The following is a 19,647-nucleotide window of genomic DNA, read 5'->3' on the forward strand; positions in this document are numbered from 1 at the left end:
GCCTCCTGTAGTATGGTTTTCATAAAAATGTATCAATTTTCACACCTTTTAATGATATCATTTAGACAGCTTATCCATATCAGGCTGAACTTAGCACAAGTTTTATTTAAACGTGACTTATGAAGTAAATTTGCTTTCTTTCTATAAAGTTTAAATAAGAAGATTAAGGAATAAAATGGAAAATTATTTCTTTTAAATAGTGATTAAAAAAAATATGTAAATCGTTTAATTTAATACATCAGACTCTCTAAAACAAAGAGTCATTCTGTGTAATAAAAATTCTTGAGTATTTTGTGTGCTTTATGCAATCATCAAAGTCTTTTTTGGAAAGACTAAAGCACATCAGAGTAAAGGAAGTGCACAACAATGTAAAAGTTTCTAAAAATCTTCAAATTTTATGTATCAAAAACAAAAAAACATTGTTTCTTTTATTAATATGTAGGGGGTATAACTCAGTGGCAGAGCATTTGACTGCAGATCAAGAGGTCCTTGGCTCAAATCCAAGTGCCCCCTGTAGTATGGTTTTCATAAAAATGTAACCTTTTTCACACCTTTCAATAATATCATTTAGACAGCTTATCCATATCAGGCTAAACTTAGCACAAGTTTTGTTTAAACGTGACTTATGAAGTAAATTTGCATTCTTTCTATAAAGTTTAAATAAGAAAATTAAGGAATAAAATGGAAAATTCTTTATTTTAAATAGTAATTAAAAAAATTATGTAAATTGTTTCATTTAATACATCGGACTCTCTAAAACAAAGAGTCATTCTGTGTAATAAAAATACTTGAGTATTTTGTGTGCTTTTTGCAATCATCAAAGTCTTTTTTTTGGAAAGACTAAAGCACATCAAAGTAAAGGAAGTGCACCACAATATAAAAGTTTCTAAAAGTCTTTAAATTTTAAGTATCAAAAACAAAAAAAACATTATTTCTTTTATTAATATGTAGGGGGTATAGCTCAGTGGCAGAGCATTTGACTGCAGATCAAGAGGTCCTTGGTTCAAATGTGAGTGCCCCCTGTAGTATGGTTTTCTTAGAAATGTAACAATTTTCACACCTTTCAATAATATCATTTAGACAGCGTATCCATATCAGGCTGAACTTAGCACAAGTTTTATTTAAACGTGACTTATGAACTAAATTTGCTTTCTTTCTATAAAGTTTAAATAAGAAAATTAAGGAATAAAATGGAAAATTCTTTCTTTTAAATAGTGATTAAAAAAATTATGTAAATCGTTTAATTTAATACATCGGACTCTCTAAAACAAAGAGTCATTCTGTGTAATAAAAATTCTTGAGTATTTTGTGTGCTTTATGCAATCATCAAAGTCTTTTTTGGAAAGACTAAAGCACATCAGAGTAAAGGAAGTGCACCACAATGTAAAAGTTTCTAAAAATCTTCAAATTTTATGTATCAAAAACAAAAAAACATTATTTCTTTTATTAATATGTAGGGGGTATAGCTCAGTGGCAGAGCATTTGACTGCAGATCAAGAGGTCCTTGGTGCAAATCCGAGTGCCTCCTGTAGTATGGTTTTCATAAAAATGTAACAATTTTCACACCTTTTAATGATATCATTTAGACAGCTTATCCATATCAGGCTGAACTTAGCACAAGTTTTATTTAAACGTGACTTATGAAGTAAATTTGCTTTCTTTCTATAAAGTTTAAATAAGAAAATTAAGGAATAAAATGGAAAATTATTTCTTTTAAATAGTGATTAAAAAAAATATGTAAATCGTTTAATTTAATACATCAGACTCTCTAAAACAAAGAGTCATTCTGTGTAATAAAAATTCTTGAGTATTTTGTGTGCTTTATGCAATCATCAAAGTCTTTTTTGGAAAGACTAAAGCACATCAGAGTAAAGGAAGTGCACAACAATGTAAAAGTTTCTAAAAATCTTCAAATTTTATGTATCAAAAACAAAAAAACATTGTTTCTTTTATTAATATGTAGGGGGTATAACTCAGTGGCAGAGCATTTGACTGCAGATCAAGAGGTCCTTGGCTCAAATCCAAGTGCCCCCTGTAGTATGGTTTTCATAAAAATGTAACCTTTTTCACACCTTTCAATAATATCATTTAGACAGCTTATCCATATCAGGCTAAACTTAGCACAAGTTTTGTTTAAACGTGACTTATGAAGTAAATTTGCTTTCTTTCTATAAAGTTTAAATAAGAAAATTAAGGAATAAAATGGAAAATTCTTTATTTTAAATAGTAATTAAAAAAATTATGTAAATTGTTTCATTTAATACATCGGACTCTCTAAAACAAAGAGTCATTCTGTGTAATAAAAATACTTGAGTATTTTGTGTGCTTTTTGCAATCATCAAAGTCTTTTTTTTGGAAAGACTAAAGCACATCAGAGTAAAGGAAGTGCACCACAATGTAAAAGTTTCTAAAAGTCTTTAAATTTTAAGTATCAAAAACAAAAAAAACATTATTTCTTTTATTAATATGTAAGGGGTATAGCTCAGTTGCAGAGCATTTGACTGCAGATCAAGAGGTCCTTGGTTCAAATGTGAGTGCCCCCTGTAGTATGGTTTTCTTAGAAATGTAACAATTTTCACACCTTTCAATAATATCATTTAGACAGCGTATCCATATCAGGCTGAACTTAGCACAAGTTTTATTTAAACGTGACTTATGAACTAAATTTGCTTTCTTTCTATAAAGTTTAAATAAGAAAATTAAGGAATAAAATGGAAAATTATTTCTTTTAAATAGTGATTAAAAAAATTATGTAAATCGTTTAATTTAATACATCGGACTCTCTAAAACAAAGAGTCATTCTATGTAATAAAAATTCTTGAGTATTTTGTGTGCTTTATGCAATCATCAAAGTCTTTTTTGGAAAGACTAAAGCACATCAGAGTAAAGGAAGTGCACCACAATGTAAAAGTTTCTAAAAATCTTCAAATTTTATGTATCAAAAACAAAAAAACATTATTTCTTTTATTAATATGTAGGGGGTATAGCTCAGTGGCAGAGCATTTGACTGCAGATCAAGAGGTCCTTGGTGCAAATCCGAGTGCCCCCTGTAGTATGGTTTTCATAAAAATGTAACAATTTTCACACCTTTTAATAATATCATTTAGACAGCTTATCCATATCAGGCTGAACTTAGCACAAGTTTTATTTAAACGTGACTTATGAAGTAAATTTGCTTTCTTTCTATAAAGTTTAAATAAGAAAATTAAGGAATAAAATGGAAAATTATTTCTTTTAAATAGTGATTAAAAAAAATATGTAAATCGTTTAATTTAATACATCGGACTCTCTAAAACAAAGAGTCATTCTGTGTAATAAAAATTCTTGAGTATTTTGTGTGCTTTATGCAATCATCAAAGTCTTTTTTGGAAAGACTAAAGCACATCAGAGTAAAGGAAGTGCACCACAATGTAAAAGTTTCTAAAAATCTTCAAATTTTATGTATCAAAAACAGAAAAACATTATTTCGTTTATTAATATGTAGGGGTATAGCTCAGTGGCAGAGGATTTGACTGCAGATCAAGAGGTCCTTGGTGCAAATCCGAGTGCCCCCTGTAGTATGGTTTTCATAAAAATGTAACAATTTTCACACCTTTTAATGATATCATTTAGACAGCTTATCCATATCAGGCTGAACTTAGCACAAGTTTTATTTAAACGTGACTTATGAAGTAAATTTGCTTTCTTTCTATAAAGTTTAAATAAGAAAATTAAGGAATAAAATGGAAAATTATTTCTTTTAAATAGTGATTAAAAAAAATATGTAAATCGTTTAATTTAATACATCGGACTCTCTAAAACAAAGAGTCATTCTGTGTAATAAAAATTCTTGAGTATTTTGTGTGCTTTATGCAATCATCAAAGTCTTTTTTGGAAAGACTAAAGCACATCAGAGTAAAGGAAGTGCACCACAATGTAAAAGTTTCTAAAAATCTTCAAGTTGTATGTATCAAAAACAAAAAAACATTATTTCTTTTATTAATATGTAGGGGGTATAGCTCAGTGGCAGAGCATTTGACTGCAGATCAAGAGGTCCTTGGCTCAAATCCAAGTGCCCCCGGTAGTATGGTTTTCATAAAAATGTAACCTTTTTCACACCTTTCAATAATATCATTTAGACAGCTTATCCATATCAGGCTGAACTTAGCACAAGTTTTGTTTAAACGTGACTTATGAAGTAAATTTTCTTTCTTTCTATAAAGTTTAAATAAGAAAATTAAGGAATAAAATGGAAAATTCTTTCTTTTAAATAGTGATTAAAAAAATTATGTAAATCGTTTAATTTAATACATCGGACTCTCTAAAACAAAGAGTCATTCTGTGTAATAAAATTTCTTGAGTATTTTGTGTGCTTTATGCAATCATCAAAGTCTTTTTTGGAAAGACTAAAGCACATCAGAGTAAAGGAAGTGCACCACAATGTAAAAGTTTCTAAAAATCTTCAAATTTTATGTATCAAAAACAAAAAAACATTATTTCTTTTATTAATATGTAGGGGGTATAGCTCAGTGGCAGAGCATTTGACTGCAGATCAAGAGGTCCTTGGCTCAAATCCAAGTGCCCCCTGTAGTATGGTTTTCATAAAAATGTAACCTTTTTCACACATTTCAATAATATCATTTAGACAGCTTATCCATATCAGGCTGAACTTAGCACAAGTTTTGTTTAAACGTGACTTATGAAGTAAATTTGCTTTCTTACTATAAAGTTTAAATAAGAAAATTAAGGAATAAAATGGAAAATTCTTTCTTTTAAATAGTGATTAAAAAAATTATGTAAATCATTTCATTTAATACATCGGACTCTCTAAAACAAAGAGTCATTCTGTGTAATAAAAATTCTTGAGTATTTTGTGTGATTTATGCAATCATCAAAGTCTTTTTTTTGGAAAGACTAAAGCACATCAGAGTAAAGGAAGTGCACCACAATGTAAAAGTTTCTAAAAATCTTTAAATTTTATGTATCAAAAACAGAAAAACATTATTTCTTTTATTAACATGTAGGGGGTATAGCTCAGTGGCAGAGGATTTGACTGCAGATCAAGAGGTCCTTGGTGCAAATCCGAGTGCCTCCTGTAGTATGGTTTTCATAAAAATGTATCAATTTTCACACCTTTTAATGATATCATTTAGACAGCTTATCCATATCAGGCTGAACTTAGCACAAGTTTTATTTAAACGTGACTTATGAAGTAAATTTGCTTTCTTTCTATAAAGTTTAAATAAGAAAATTAAGGAATAAAATGGAAAATTATTTCTTTTAAATAGTGATTAAAAAAAATATGTAAATCGTTTAATTTAATACATCAGACTCTCTAAAACAAAGAGTCATTCTGTGTAATAAAAATTCTTGAGTATTTTGTGTGCTTTATGCAATCATCAAAGTCTTTTTTGGAAAGACTAAAGCACATCAGAGTAAAGGAAGTGCACAACAATGTAAAAGTTTCTAAAAATCTTCAAATTTTATGTATCAAAAACAAAAAAACATTAATTCTTTTATTAATATGTAGGGGGTATAACTCAGTGGCAGAGCATTTGACTGCAGATCAAGAGGTCCTTGGCTCAAATCCAAGTGCCCCCTGTAGTATGGTTTTCATAAAAATGTAACCTTTTTCACACCTTTCAATAATATCATTTAGACAGCTTATCCATATCAGGCTAAACTTAGCACAAGTTTTGTTTAAACGTGACTTATGAAGTAAATTTGCTTTCTTTCTATAAAGTTTAAATAAGAAAATTAAGGAATAAAATGGAAAATTCTTTATTTTAAATAGTAATTAAAAAAATTATGTAAATTGTTTCATTTAATACATCGGACTCTCTAAAACAAAGAGTCATTCTGTGTAATAAAAATACTTGAGTATTTTGTGTGATTTATGCAATCATCAAAGTCTTTTTTGGAAAGACTAAAGCACATCAGAGTAAAGGAAGTGCACCACAATGTAAAAGTTTCTAAAAGTCTTTAAATTTTAAGTATCAAAAACAAAAAAAAACATTATTTCTTTTATTAATATGTAGGGGGTATAGCTCAGTGGCAGAGCATTTGACTGCAGATCAAGAGGTCCTTGGTTCAAATGCGAGTGCCCCCTGTAGTATGGTTTTCTTAGAAATGTAACAATTTTCACACCTTTCAATAATATCATTTAGACAGCGTATCCATATCAGGCTGAACTTAGCACAAGTTTTATTTAAACGTGACTTATGAAGTAAATTTGCTTTCTTTCTATAAAGTTTAAATAAGAAAATTAAGGAATAAAATGGAAAATTCTTTCTTTTAAATAGTGATTAAAAAAATTATGTAAATCGTTTAATTTAATACATCGGACTCTCTAAAACAAAGAGTCATTCTGTGTAATAAAAATTCTTGAGTATTTTGTGTGCTTTATGCAATCATCAAAGTCTTTTTTGGAAAGACTAAAGCACATCAGAGTAAAGGAAGTGCACCACAATGTAAAAGTTTCTAAAAATCTTCAAATTTTATGTATCAAAAACAAAAAAACATTATTTCTTTTATTAATATGTAGGGGGTATAACTCAGTGGCAGAGCATTTGACTGCAGATCAAGAGGTCCTTGGTGCAAATCCGAGTGCCCCCTGTAGTATGGTTTTCATAAAAATGTAACAATTTTTACACCTTTTAATAATATCATTTAGACAGCTTATCCATGTCAGGCTGAACTTAGCACAAGTTTTATTTAAACGTGACTTATGAAGTAAATTTGCTTTCTTTCTATAAAGTTTAAATAAGAAAATTAAGGAATAAAATGGAAAATTATTTCTTTTAAATAGTGATTAAAAAAAATATGTAAATCGTTTAATTTAATACATCGGACTCTCTAAAACAAAGAGTCATTCTGTGTAATAAAAATTCTTGAGTATTTTGTGTGCTTTATGCAATCATCAAAGTCTTTTTTGGAAAGACTAAAGCACATCAGAGTAAAGGAAGTGCACCACAATGTAAAAGTTTCTAAAAATCTTCAAATTTTATGTATCAAAAACAAAAAAACATTATTTCTTTTATTAATATGTAGGGGGTATATCTCAGTGGCAGAGCATTTGACTGCGGATCAAGAGGTCCTTGGCTCACATCCAAGTGCCCCCTGTAGTATGGTTTTCATAAAAATGTAACCTTTTTCACACCTTTCAATAATATCATTTAGACAGCTTATCCATATCAGGCTAAACTTAGCACAAGTTTTGTTTAAACGTTACTTATGAAGTAAATTTGCTTTCTTTCTATAAAGTTTAAATAAGAAAATTAAGGAATAAAATGGAAAATTCTTTCTTTTAAATAGTGATTAAAAAAATTATGTAAATCGTTTAATTTAATACATCGGACTCTCTAAAACAAAGAGTCATTCTGTGTAATAAAAATACTTGAGTATTTTGTGTGATTTATGCAAATATCAAAGTCTTTTTTGGAAAGACTAAAGCACATCAGAGTAAAGGAAGTGCACCACAATGTAAAAGTTTCTAAAAATCTTCAAGTTGTATGTATCAAAAACAAAAAAACATTATTTCTTTTATTAATATGTAGGGGGTATAGCTCAGTGGCAGAGCATTTGACTGCAGATCAAGAGGTCCTTGGCTCAAATCCAAGTGCCCACGGTAGTATGGTTTTCATAAAAATGTAACCTTTTTCACACCTTTCAATAATATCATTTAGACAGCTTATCCATATCAGGCTGAACTTAGCACAAGTTTTGTTTAAACGTGACTTATGAAGTAAATTTTCTTTCTTTCTATAAAGTTTAAATAAGAAAATTAAGGAATAAAATGGAAAATTCTTTCTTTTAAATAGTGATTAAAAAAATTATGTAAATCGTTTCATTTAATACATCGGACTCTCTAAAACAAAGAGTCATTCTGTGTAATAAAAATTCTTGAGTATTTTGTGTGATTTATGCAATCATCAAAGTCTTTTTTTTGGAAAGACTAAAGCACATCAGAGTAAAGGAAGTGCACCACAATGTAAAAGTTTCTAAAAATCATTAAATTTTATGTATCAAAAACAAAAAAACATTATTTCTTTTATTAATATGTAGGGGGTATAGCTCAGTGGCAGAGCATTTGACTACAGATAAAGAGGTCCTTGGCTCAAATCCAAGTGCCCCCTGTAGTATGGTTTTCATAAAAATGTAACCTTTTTCACACCTTTCAATAATATCATTTAGACAGCTTATCCATATCAGGCTGAACTTAGCACAAGTTTTGTTTAAACGTGACTTATGAAGTAAATTTGCTTTCTTTCTATAAAGTTTAAATAAGAAAATTAAGGAATAAAATGGAAAATTCTTTCTTTTAAATAGTGATTAAAAAAATTATGTAAATCGTTTCATTTAATACATCCGAGTCTCTAAAACAAAGAGTCATTCTGTGTAATAAAAATTCTTGAGTATTTTGTGTGATTTATGCAATCATCAAAGTCTTTTTTGGAAAGACTAAAGCACATCAGAGTAAAGGAAGTGCACCACAATGTAAAAGTTTCTAAAAATCTTTAAATTTTATGTATCAAAAACAAAAAAAACATTATTTCTTTTGTTAATATGTAGGGGGTATAGCTCAGTGGCAGAGCATTTGACTGCAGATGAAGAGGTCCTTGGTTCAAATGCGAGTCCCCCCTGTAGTATGGTTTTCTTAGAAATGTAACAATTTTCACACCTTTCAATAATATCATTTACACAGCGTATCCATATCAGGCTGAACTTAGCACAAGTTTTATTTAAACGTGACTTATGAAGTAAGTTTGCTTTCTTTCTATAAAGTTTAAATAAGAAAATTAAGGAATAAAATGGAAAATTCTTTCTTTTAAATAGTGATTAAAAAAATTATGTAAATCATTTCATTTAATACATCGGACTCTCTAAAACAAAGAGACATTCTGTGTAATAAAAATTCTTGAGTATTTTGTGTGCTTTATGCAATCATCAAAGTCTTTTTTGGAAAGACTAAAGCACATCAGAGTAAAGGAAAAGCACCACAATGTAAAAGTTTCTAAAAATCTTCAAATTTTATGTATCAAAAACAAAAAAACATTATTTCTTTTATTAATATGTAGGGGGTATATCTCAGTGGCAGAGCATTTGACTGCAGATCAAGAGGTCCTTGGCTCAAATCCAAGTGCCCCCTGTAGTATGGTTTTCATAAAAATGTAACCTTTTTCACACCTTTCAATAATATAATTTAGACAGCTTATCCATATCAGGCTGAACTTGGCACAAGTTTTATTTAAACGTGACTTATGAAGTAAGTTTGCTTTCTTTCTATAAAGTTTAAATAAGAAAATTAAGGAATAAAATGGAAAATTCTTTCTTTTAAATAGTGATTAAAAAATTATGTAAATCATTTCATTTAATACATCGGACTCTCTAAAACAAAGAGTCATTCTGTGTAATAAAAATACTTGAGTATTTTGTGTGCTTTATGCAATCATCAAAGTCTTTTTTTTGGAAAGACTAAAGCACATCAGAGTAAAGGAAGTGCACCACAATGTAAAAGTTTCTAAAAATCTTCAAATTTTATGTATCAAAAACAAAAAAACATTATTTCTTTTATTAATATGTAGGGGGTATAACTCAGTGGCAGAGCATTTGACTGCAGATCAAGAGGTCCTTGGCTCAAATCCAAGTGCCCCCTGTAGTATGGTTTTCATAAAAATGTAATCTTTTTCACACCTTTCAATAATATCATTTAGACAGCTTATCCATATCAGGCTAAACTTAGCACAAGTTTTGTTTAAACGTGACTTATGAAGTAAATTTGCTTTCTTTCTATAAAGTTTAAATAAGAAAATTAAGGAATAAAATGGAAAATTCTTTCTTTTAAATAGTGATTAAAAAAATTATGTAAATCGTTTCATTTAATACATCGGACTCTCTAAAACAAAGAGTCATTCTGTGTAATAAAAATACTTGAGTATTTTGTGTGCTTTATGCAATCATCAAAGTCTTTTTTTTGGAAAGACTAAAGCACATCAGAGTAAAGGAAGTGCACCACAATGTAAAAGTTTCTAAAAATCTTCAAATTTTATGTATCAAAAACAAAAAAACATTATTTCTTTTATTAATATGTAGGGGGTATATCTCAGTGGCAGAGCATTTGACTGCAGATCAAGAGGTCCTTGGCTCAAATCCAAGTGCCCCCTGTAGTATGGTTTTCATAAAAATGTAACCTTTTTCACACCTTTCAATAATATAATTTAGACAGCTTATCCATATCAGGCTGAACTTGGCACAAGTTTTATTTAAACGTGACTTATGAAGTAAGTTTGCTTTCTTTCTATAAAGTTTAAATAAGAAAATTAAGGAATAAAATGGAAAATTCTTTCTTTTAAATAGTGATTAAAAAAATTATGTAAATCATTTCATTTAATACATCGGACTCTCTAAAACAAAGAGTCATTCTGTGTAATAAAAATTCTTGAGTATTTTGTGTGCTTTATGCAATCAAAGTCTTTTTTTGGAAAGACTAAAGCACATCAGAGTAAAGGAAGTGCACCACAATGTAAAAGTTTCTAAAAATCTTCAAATTTTATGTATCAAAAACAAAAAAACATTATTTCTTTTATTAATATGTAGGGGGTATAGCTCAGTGGCTGAGCATTTGACTGCAGATTAAGAGGTACTTGGTTCAAATCCGAGTTCCCTCTGTAGTGTATTTTTCATAAAAATGTAACAATTTTCACACATTTCAATAATATCATTTAGACAGCTTATCCATATCAGGCTGAACTTAGCACAAGTTTTGTTTAAACGTGACTTATGAAGTAAATTTGCTTTCTTTCTATAAAGTTTAAATAAGAAAATTAAGGAATAAAATGGAAAATTCTTTCTTTTAAATAGTGATTAAAAAAATTATGTAAATCGTTTCATTTAATACATCTAACTCTCTAAAACAAAGAGTCATTCTGTGTAATAAAAATTCTTGAGTATTTTCTGTGATTTATGCAATCATCAAAGTCTTTTTTTTGGAAAGACTAAAGCACATCAGAGTAAAGGAAGTGCACCACAATGTAAAAGTTTCTAAAAATCTTTAAATTTTATGTATCAAAAACAGAAAAACATTATTTCTTTTATTAATATGTAGGGGGTATAGCTCAGTGGCAGAGGATTTGACTGCAGATCAAGAGGTCCTTGGTGCAAATCCGAGTGCCTCCTGTAGTATGGCTTTCATAAAAATGTAACAATTTTCACACCTTTTAATGATATCATTTAGACAGCTTATCCATATCAGGCTGAACTTAGCAGAAGTTTTATTTAAACGTGACTTATGAAGTAAATTTGCTTTCTTTTTATAAAGTTTAAATAAGAAAATTAAGGAATAAAATGGAAAATTATTTCTTTTAAATAGTGATTAAAAAAAATATGTAAATCGTTTAATTTAATACATCGGACTCTCTAAAACAAAGAGTCATTCTGTGTAATAAAAATTCTTGAGTATTTTGTGTGCTTTATGCAATCATCAAAGTCTTTTTTGGAAAGACTAAAGCACATCAGAGTAAAGGAAGTGCACCACAATGTAAAAGTTTCTAAAAATCTTCAAATTTTATGTATCAAAAACAAAAAAACATTATTTCTTTTATTAATATGTAGGGGGTATAACTCAGTGGCAGAGCATTTGACTGCAGATCAAGAGGTCCTTGGCTCAAATCCAAGTGCCACCTGTAGTATGGTTTTCATAAAAATGTAACATTTTTCACACCTTTTAATAATATCATTTAGACAGCTTATCCATATCAGGCTGAACTTAGCACAAGTTTTGTTTAAACGTGACTTATGAAGTAAATTTGCTTTCTTTCTATAAAGTTTAAATAAGAAAATTAAGGAATAAAATGGAAAATTCTTTCTTTTAAATAGTGATTAAAAAAATTATGTAAATCGTTTCATTTAATACATCGGACTCTCTGAAACAAAGAGTCATTCTGTGTAATAAAAATTCTTGAGTATTTTGTGTGCTTTATGCAATCATCAAAGTCTTTTTTGGAAAGACTAAAGCACATCAGAGTAAAGGAAGTGCACCACAATGTAAAAGTTTCTAAAAATCTTCAAATTTTATGTTTCAAAAACAAAAAAACATTATTTCTTTTATTAATATGTAGGGGGTATAGCTCAGTGGCAGAGCATTTGACTGCAGATCAAGAGGTCCTTGGCTCAAATCCAAGTGCCCCCTGTAGTATGGTTTTCATAAAAATGTAACATTTTTCACACCTTTTAATAATATCATTTAGACAGCTTATCCATATCAGGCTGAACTTAGCACAAGTTTTGTTTAAACGTGACTTATGAAGTAAATTTGCTTTCTTTCTATAAAGTTTAAATAAGAAAATTAAGGAATAAAATGGAAAATTCTTTCTTTTAAATAGTGATTAAAAAAATTATGTAAATCGTTTCATTTAATACATCGGACTCTCTGAAACAAAGAGTCATTCTGTGTAATAAAAATTCTTGAGTATTATGTGTGATTTATGCAATCATCAAAGTCTTTTTTTTGGAAAGACTAAAGCACATCAGAGTAAAGGAAGTGCACCACAATGTAAAAGTTTCTAAAAATCTTTAAATTTTATGTATCAAAAACAAAAAAACATTATTTCTTTTATTATTATGTAGGGGGTATAGCTAAGTGGCAGAGCATTTGACTGCAGATTAAGAGTTCCTTGGTTCAAATCTGAGTGCCCGCTGTAATATGGTTTTCATAAAAATGTAACAATTTTCAAACCTTTCAATAATATCATTTAGACAGCTTATCCATATCAGGCTGAACTTAGCACAAGTTTTATTTAAACGTGACTTATGAAGTAAGTTTGCTTTCTTTCTATAAAGTTTAAATAAGAAAATTAAGGAATAAAATGGAAAATTCTTTCTTTTAAATAGTGATTAAAAAAATTATGTAAATCATTTCATTTAATACATCGGACTCTCTAAAACAAAGAGACATTCTGTGTAATAAAAATTCTTGAGTATTTTGTGTGCTTTATGCAATCATCAAAGTCTTTTTTGGAAAGACTAAAGCACATCAGAGTAACGGAAAAGCACCACAATGTAAAAGTTTCTAAAAATCTTCAAATTTTATGTATCAAAAACAAAAAAACATTATTTCTTTTATTAATATGTAGGGGGTATATCTCAGTGGCAGAGCATTTGACTGCAGATCAAGAGGTCCTTGGCTCAAATCCAAGTGCCCCCTGTAGTATGGTTTTCATAAAAATGTAACCTTTTTCACACCTTAAAATAATATAATTTAGACAGCTTATCCATATCAGGCTGAACTTGGCACAAGTTTTATTTAAACGTGACTTATGAAGTAAGTTTGCTTTCTTTCTATAAAGTTTAAATAAGAAAATTAAGGAATAAAATGGAAAATTCTTTCTTTTAAATAGTGATTAAAAAAATTATGTAAATCATTTCATTTAATACATCGGACTCTCTAAAACAAAGAGTCATTCTGTGTAATAAAAATACTTGAGTATTTTGTGTGCTTTATGCAATCATCAAAATCTTTTTTTTTGGAAAGACTAAAGCACATCAGAGTAAAGGAAGTGCACCACAATGTAAAAGTTTCTAAAAATCTTCAAATTTTATGTATCAAAAACAAAAAAACATTATTTCTTTTATTAATATGTAGGGGGTATAACTCAGTGGCAGAGCATTTGACTGCAGATCAAGAGGTCCTTGGCTCAAATCCAAGTGCCCCCTGTAGTATGGTTTTCATAAAAATGTAACCTTTTTCACACCTTTCAATAATATCATTTAGACAGCTTATCCATATCAGGCTAAACTTAGCACAAGTTTTGTTTAAACGTGACTTATGAAGTAAATTTGCTTTCTTTCTATAAAGTTTAAATAAGAAAATTAAGGAATAAAATGGAAAATTCTTTCTTTTAAATAGTGATTAAAAAAATTATGTAAATCGTTTCATTTAATACATCGGACTCTCTAAAACAAAGAGTCATTCTGTGTAATAAAAATACTTGAGTATTTTGTGTGCTTTATGCAATCATCAAAGTCTTTTTTTTGGAAAGACTAAAGCACATCAGAGTAAAGGAAGTGCACCACAATGTAAAAGTTTCTAAAAATCTTCAAATTTTATGTATCAAAAACAAAAAAACATTATTTCTTTTATTAATATGTAGGGGGTATAGCTCAGTGGCAGAGCATTTGACTGCAGATCAAGAGGTCCTTGGTTCAAATCCGAGTGCCCCCTGTAGTATGGTTTTCATAAAAATGTAAGAATTTTCACACCTTTCAATAATATCATTTAGACAGCTTATCCATATCAGGCTGAACTTAGCACAAGTTTTGCTTAAACGTGACTTATGAAGTAAATTTGCTTTCTTTCTATAAAGTTTAAATAAGAAAATTAAGGAATAAAATGGAAAATTCTTTCTTTTAAATAGTGATTAAAAAAATTATGTAAATCGTTTCATTTAATACATCTAACTCTCTAAAACAAAGAGTCATTCTGTGTAATAAAAATTCTTGAGTATTTTCTGTGATTTATGCAATCATCAAAGTCTTTTTTTTGGAAAGACTAAAGCACATCAGAGTAAAGGAAGTGCACCACAATGTAAAAGTTTCTAAAAATCTTTAAATTTTATGTTTTAAAAACAGAAAAACATTATTTCTTTTATTAATATGTAGGGGTTATAGCTCAGTGGCAGAGGATTTGACTGCAGATCAAGAGGTCCTTGGTGCAAATCCGAGTGCCTCCTGTAGTATGGTTTTCATAAAAATGTAACAATTTTCACACCTTTTAATGATATCATTTAGACAGCTTATCCATATCAGGCTGAACTTAGCACAAGTTTTATTTAAACGTGACTTATGAAGTAAATTTGCTTTCTTTCTATAAAGTTTAAATAAGAAAATTAAGGAATAAAATGGAAAATTATTTCTTTTAAATAGTGATTAAAAAAAATATTTAAATCGTTTAATTTAATACATCGGACTCTCTAAAACAAAGAGTCATTCTGTGTAATAAAAATTCTTGAGTATTTTGTGTGCTTTATGCAATCATCAAAGTCTTTTTTGGAAAGACTAAAGCACATCAGAGTAAAGGAAGTGCACAACAATGTAAAAGTTTCTAAAAATATTCAAATTTTATATATCAAAAACAAAAAAACATTATTTCTTTTATTAGTATGTAGGGGGTATAACTCAGTGGCAGAGCATTTGACTGCAGATCAAGAGGTCCTTGGTTCAAATCCAAGTGCCCCCTGTAGTATGGTTTTCATAAAAATGTAACCTTTTTCACACCTTTCAATAATATCATTTAGACAGCTTATCCATATCAGGCTAAACTTAGCACAAGTTTTGTTTAAACGTGACTTATGAAGTAAATTTGCTTTCTTTCTATAAAGTTTAAATAAGAAAATTAAGGAATAAAATGGAAAATTCTTTATTTTAAATAGTGATTAAAAAAATTATGTAAATTGTTTCATTTAATACATCGGACTCTATAAAACAAAGAGTCATTCTGTGTAATAAAAATATTTGAGTATTTTGTGTGCTTTTTGCAATTATCAAAGTCTTTTTTTTGGAAAGACTAAAGCACATCAGAGTAAAGGAAGTGCACCACAATGTAAAAGTTTCTAAAAGTCTTTAAATTTTAAGTATCAAAAACAAAAAAAACATTATTTCTTTTATTAATATGTAGGGGGTATAGCTCAGTGGCAGAGCATTTGACTGAAGATCAAGAGGTCCTTGGTTCAAATGCGAGTGCCCCCTGTAGTATGGTTTATTTAAAAATGTAACAATTTTCACACATTTCAATAATATCATTTAGACAGCGTATCCATATCAGGCTGAACTTAGCACAAGTTTTATTTAAACGTGACTTATGAAGTAAATTTGCTTTCTTTCTATAAAGTTTAAATAAGAAAATTAAGGAATAAAATGGAAAATTCTTTCTTTTAAATAGTGATTAAAAAAATTATGTAAATCGTTTAATTTATTACATCGGACTCTCTAAAACAAAGAGTCATTCTGTGTAATAAAAATTCTTGAGTATTTTGTGTGCTTTATGCAATCATCAAAGTCTTTTTTGGAAAGACTAAAGCACATCAGAGTAAAGGAAGTGCACCACAATGTAAAAGTTTCTAAAAATCTTCAAATTTTATGTATCAAAAACGAAAAAACATTATTTCTTTTGTTAATATGTAGGGGGTATAGCTCAGTGGCAGAGCATTTGACTGCAGATCAAGAGGTCCTTGGCTCAAATCCAAGTTCCCCCTGTAGTATGGTTTTCATAAAAATGTAACCTTTTTCACACCTTTTAATAATATCATTTAGACAGCTTATCCATATCAGGCTGAACTTAGCACAAGTTTTGTTTAAACGTGACTTATGAAGTAAATTTGCTTTCTTTCTATAAAGTTTAAATAAGAAAATTAAGGAATAAAATGGAAAATTCTTTCTTTTAAATAGTGATTAAAAAAATTATGTAAATCGTTTCATTTAATACATCGGACTCTCTGAAACAAAGAGTCATTCTGTGTAATAAAAAATCTTGAGTATTTTGTGTGATTTATGCAATCATCAAAGTCTTTTTTTTGGAAAGACTAAAGCACATCAGAGTAAAGGAAGTGCACCACAATGTAAAAGTTTCTAAAAATCTTTAAATTTTATGTATCAAAAACAAAAAAACATTATTTCTTTTATTATTATGTAGGGGGTATAGCTCAGTGGCAGAGCATTTGACTGCAGATCAGGAGGTCCTTGGCTCAAATCCAAGTGCCCCCTGTAGTATGGTTTTCATAAAAATGTAACCTTTTTCACACCTTTCAATAATATAATTTAGACAGCTTATCCATGTCAGGCTGAACTTGGCACAAGTTTTATTTAAACGTGAATTATGAAGTAAGTTTGCTTTCTTTCTATAAAGTTTAAATAAGAAAATTAAGGAATAAAATGGAAAATTCTTTCTTTTAAATAGTGATTAAAAAAATTATGTAAATCATTTCATTTAATACATCGGACTCTCTAAAACAAAGAGTCATTCTGTGTAATAAAAATTCTTGAGTATTTTGTGTGCTTTATGCAATCATCAAAGTCTTTTTTTGGAAAGACTAAAGCACATCAGAGTAAAGGAAGTGCACCACAATGTAAAAGTTTCTAAAAATCTTCAAATTTTAGTATCAAATACAAAAAAACATTATTTCTTTTATTAATATGTAGGGGGTATAACTCAGTGGCAGAGCATTTGACTGCAGATCAAGAGGTCCTTGGCTCAAATCCAAGTGCCCCCTGTAGTATGGTTTTCATAAAAATGTAACCTTTTTCACACCTTTCAATAATATCATTTAGACAGCTTATCCATATCAGGCTAAACTTAGCACAAGTTTTGTTTAAACATGACTTATGAAGTAAATTTGCTTTCTTTCTATAAAGTTTAAATAAGAAAATTAAGGAATAAAATGGAAAATTCTTTCTTTTAAATAGTGATTAAAAAAATTATGTAAATCGTTTCATTTAATACATCGGACTCTCTAAAACAAAGAGTCATTCTGTGTAATAAAAATACTTGAGTATTTTGTGTGCTTTATGCAATCATCAAAGTCTTTTTTTTGGAAAGACTAAAGCACATCAGAGTAAAGGAAGTGCACCACAATGTAAAAGTTTCTAAAAATCTTCAAATTTTATGTATCAAAAACAAAAAAACATTATTTCTTTTAATAATATGTAGGGGGTATAGCTCAGTGGCAGAGCATTTGACTGCAGATCAAGAGGTCCTTGGTTCAAATCCGAGTGCCCCCTGTAGTATGGTTTTCATAAAAATGTAACAATTTTCACACCTTTCAATAATATCATTTAGACAGCTTATCCATATCAGGCTGAACTTAGCACAAGTTTTGTTTAAACGTAACTTATGAAGTAAATTTGCTTTCTTTTTATAAAGTTTAAATAAGAAAATTAAGGAATAAAATGGAAAATTCTTTCTTTTAAATAGTGATTAAAAAAATTATGTAAATCGTTTCATTTAATACATCGGACTCTCTAAAACAAAGAGTCATTCTGTGTAATAAAAATTCTTGAGTATTTTGTGTGATTTATGCAATCATCAAAGTCTTTTTTTTGGAAAGACTAAAGCACATCAGAGTAAAGGAAGTGCACCACAATGTAAAAGTTTCTAAAAATCTTTAAATTTTAAGTATCAAAAACAAAAAAAACATTATTTCTTTTATTAATATGTAGGGGGTATAGCTCAGTGGCAGAGCATTTGACTGCAGATCAAGAGGTCCTTGGTTCAAATGCGAGTGCCCCCTGTAGTATGGTTTTCATAGAAATGTAACAATTTTCACACCTTTCAATAATATCATTTAGACAGCGTATCCATATCAGGCTTAACTTAGCACAAGTTTTATTTAAACGTGACTTATGAAGTAAATTTGCTTTCTTTCTATACAGTTTAAATAAGAAAATTAAGGAATAAAATGGAAAATTCTTTCTTTTAAATAGTGATTAAAAAAATTATGTAAATCGTTTCATTTAATACATCGGACTCTCTAAAACAAAGAGTCATTCTGTGTAATAAAAATTCTTGAGTATTTTGTGTGATTTATGCAATTATCAAAGTCTTTTTTTTGGAAAGACTAAAGCACATCAGAGTAAAGGAAGTGCACCACAATGTAAAAGTTTCTAAAAATCTTTAAATTTTATGTATCAAAAACAAAAAAACATTATTTCTTTTATTAATATGTAGGGGGTATAGCTCAGTGGCAGAGCATTTGACTGCAGATTAAGAGGTCCTTGGTTCAAATCTGAGTGCCCCCTGTAATATGGTTTTCATAAAAATGTAAAAATGTTCACACCTTTCAATAATATCATTTAGACAGCGTATCCATATCAGGCTTAACTTAGCACAAGTTTTATTTAAACGTGACTTATGAAGTAAATTTGCTTTCTTTCTATAAAGTTTAAATAAGAAAATTAAGGAATAAAATGGAAAATTCTTTCTTTTAAATAGTGATTAAAAAAATTATGTAAATCGTTTAATTTAATACATCGGACTCTCTGAAACAAAGAGTCATTCTGTGTAATAAAAATTCTTGAGTATTATGTGTGATTTATGCAATCATCAAAGTCTTTTTTTTGGAAAGACTAAAGCACATCAGAGTAAAGGAAGTGCACCACAATGTAAAAGTTTCTAAAAATCTTTAAATTTTATGTATCAAAAACAAAAAAACATTATTTCTTTTATTATTATGTAGGGGGTATAGCTAAGTGGCAGAGCATTTGACTGCAGATTAAGAGGTCCTTGGTTCAAATCTGAGTGCCCGCTGTAATATGGTTTTCATAAAAATGTAACAATTTTCAAACCTTTCAATAATAACATTTAGACAGCTTATCCATATCAGGCTGAACTTAGCACAAGTTTTATTTAAACGTGACTTATGAAGTAAGTTTGCTTTCTTTCTATAAAGTTTAAATAAGAAAATTAAGGAATAAAATGGAAAATTCTTTCTTTTAAATAGTGATTAAAAAAATTATGTAAATCATTTCATTTAATACATCGGACTCTCTAAAACAAAGAGACATTTTGTGTAATAAAAATTCTTGAGTATTTTGTGTGCTTTATGCAATCATCAAAGTCTTTTTTGGAAAGACTAAAGCACATCAGAGTAAAGGAAAAGCACCACAATGTAAAAGTTTCTA

At 28.8% G+C, this 19,647-nt stretch overlaps 6 non-coding genes across 6 annotated transcripts; all 6 read left to right on the forward strand.

Moving 5' to 3' along the window:
- Positions 1 to 3,988: 3,988 nt before the first annotated feature.
- On the forward strand, positions 3,989 to 4,060 carry TRNAC-GCA (transfer RNA cysteine (anticodon GCA)). Its single transcript has one exon. It is a non-coding gene; the product is annotated as a tRNA-Cys (tRNA).
- A 434-nt stretch (positions 4,061 to 4,494) lies between these two features.
- On the forward strand, positions 4,495 to 4,566 carry TRNAC-GCA (transfer RNA cysteine (anticodon GCA)). The gene has a single exon. It is a non-coding gene; the product is annotated as a tRNA-Cys (tRNA).
- Positions 4,567 to 8,042: 3,476 nt separating this feature from the next.
- Positions 8,043 to 8,114, forward strand: TRNAC-ACA (transfer RNA cysteine (anticodon ACA)). The gene has a single exon. It is a non-coding gene; the product is annotated as a tRNA-Cys (tRNA).
- A 3,980-nt stretch (positions 8,115 to 12,094) lies between these two features.
- On the forward strand, positions 12,095 to 12,166 carry TRNAC-GCA (transfer RNA cysteine (anticodon GCA)). The gene has a single exon. It is a non-coding gene; the product is annotated as a tRNA-Cys (tRNA).
- A 1,959-nt stretch (positions 12,167 to 14,125) lies between these two features.
- Positions 14,126 to 14,197, forward strand: TRNAC-GCA (transfer RNA cysteine (anticodon GCA)). The gene has a single exon. It is a non-coding gene; the product is annotated as a tRNA-Cys (tRNA).
- Positions 14,198 to 17,676: 3,479 nt separating this feature from the next.
- TRNAC-GCA (transfer RNA cysteine (anticodon GCA)) lies at positions 17,677 to 17,748 on the forward strand. Its single transcript has one exon. It is a non-coding gene; the product is annotated as a tRNA-Cys (tRNA).
- Positions 17,749 to 19,647: the final 1,899 nt, after the last annotated feature.

This window comes from Anomaloglossus baeobatrachus, chromosome 1 (assembly GCF_048569485.1).
Source record: "Anomaloglossus baeobatrachus isolate aAnoBae1 chromosome 1, aAnoBae1.hap1, whole genome shotgun sequence".
Lineage (NCBI taxonomy): Eukaryota > Metazoa > Chordata > Amphibia > Anura > Aromobatidae > Anomaloglossus > Anomaloglossus baeobatrachus.